A 1,978-nucleotide genomic window follows, 5' to 3' on the forward strand; every position below is an offset into this window, starting at 1 on the left:
CTATTGGACAGGTTTTTCGTTGTCAATCATAAGAATAGTGTGTTGAATGATAGAAGTGTCGTATGTCTTCAGCTCATCGTAATTCCAGGCAAAAACATTTTTATATTGTCTCAAAAGACGAATATACGCTAGTTTTTCTTCAGGGGCCAGGCCTATGCCTAGATTAATGTTTTGTGGTTTATCATCGGTTCCTAGGTTTACTAATTCGTAGTTCAGAGTTGAACTGTAGAGCTTTGAATTGGTAGACCTTTTAAATCGATTTTTCAAATCGTACAAGTCTTCTAACTTAACCACCGATTTAGGTATAGCATTATCAGTGCTATTTTGTTGTGTTTGTCGTTCGTGATGGTCTTCATCAATTATCTGATTGGAGTAGGATCCTTCAGAAGTGAGGAAATTTACAATATCAAGATCATCATTGAATACTCTCCAATTTGTAATGTTGTCAGGGATGGATGGTCTAAAGATTAATTCTATTGAGAATCTATCTGGACTAAAATCTTCGGAGGGAATAAGCCTAGAGGCTACGTTAGCCAAAAGGTCTGCACTCGCGTTTTGGAGTCTCAGGATTGAAGAGATATTAAATGCTATGAAATTCTCAGTCAGATCTTGTACTAAAGATTGATAGTGTTTTAAATGACCTGATAGGCAATGTATAGTGTTACATACCTGTTTGACGATAATCTCAGAGTCCCCAAAGACCTGAAGATACTTGACGTTTAACTCAATTGCTTTGTATAGGCCTTGCACCAAGGCCTCATATTCTGCTGTGTTGTTTGTGCAATTGAATTCGAGCATGCATGTAAGCATGGTCTTGTTTCCTTCTGGACTAATCAGAATGCATCCTGCTCCTTCTCCTTCGTTAGATTTAGAGCCATCAAAATATAATTTCCAAAACAAAGATGTATTTACAGGTTCATCTACAAAATTAACACACTTTGAACTATCAGTTTGGGAAAAAATTTCGACTTGGGACAAAACTGAATTTTCTAAGTAAGGTGATGGGTGAGCATTGAAATTACCGAGAAAAGAATCTACCGAGTAATTGCCTATGATACTACTATTATATGATACTGCTTCATTTTCTCCCTCTAATTCCGTTACTATGTACTTCTGGTGGAATTCTCGTTCAACCTTTATCTGATTCAGTTTACCGTTATAAGGTAACCACATGTGCGACCAGTTGGTTGCAAAGTATCCATGGAGTTTCTCGGACCAATCCCTGCTAAGAATTAATCCATAGAATTCTGGCATATCGGCCACTAGAATGTCAATAACCTGACATACCTTCGGGTTAGATGACAATCTTATGGTTACTTGATTAATTTCAGCAATTACTTCGACTTGAGATCGATCAAGCTGAACTATACGCACTGTGGATTTTTGTGGTTGAACATTTAGCTTAGCACATATTGATCTAGGTAAAATATTCGAAGAAGCACCGGAATCTACCAAACAATTGTGCACATTTTTGTTGAAAATCTTGTAAGTGAGAAGAAACGGGGGAGTGTGAGATCTTGATCTTCCACCAATTAAGGCGATATCATTTGGATCAATCTTATTGATCGCATTAGTTGGAGGTATTCCCATGTTATGGGAAGCTTGAGAGAGTACAGCGGCAGGCAAAGGTACAATAGGCACAGCATGTAATTCTTTCATCATTATCTTCTGTTGATGCTTCAATTTGCTCAATTCATAAAGGGTAATATTAGCCCTAATCTTTTTCATGTCGTCAACAATATTGTACTCCATTTCATCCGACACTATCAGTGTTTTTGATGGAGTTGTTTGATCTGCTCGGACTGGGCTAGGCTGAGTCGCTTTAGTTGTTGCTTTCTTTGTTGCGACTTTATCTTTTGTTGTAGGGCTTGCGCCCTTCTGCTTAGGGGTAGTTTGGGGAGGATCAAGCTGATTTTTGCTTCGTGTGCTAACCGGAAATATTTCTTGATCCTCTTCTTGTGGGAGGATGAAATCCCAC

The sequence above is a fragment of the Pinus tabuliformis genome, chromosome 8 (assembly GCF_031772625.1).
Source record: "Pinus tabuliformis cultivar Carrire ecotype Pingquan chromosome 8, CPIR1, whole genome shotgun sequence".
Classification (NCBI taxonomy): Eukaryota; Viridiplantae; Streptophyta; class Pinopsida; order Pinales; family Pinaceae; genus Pinus; species Pinus tabuliformis.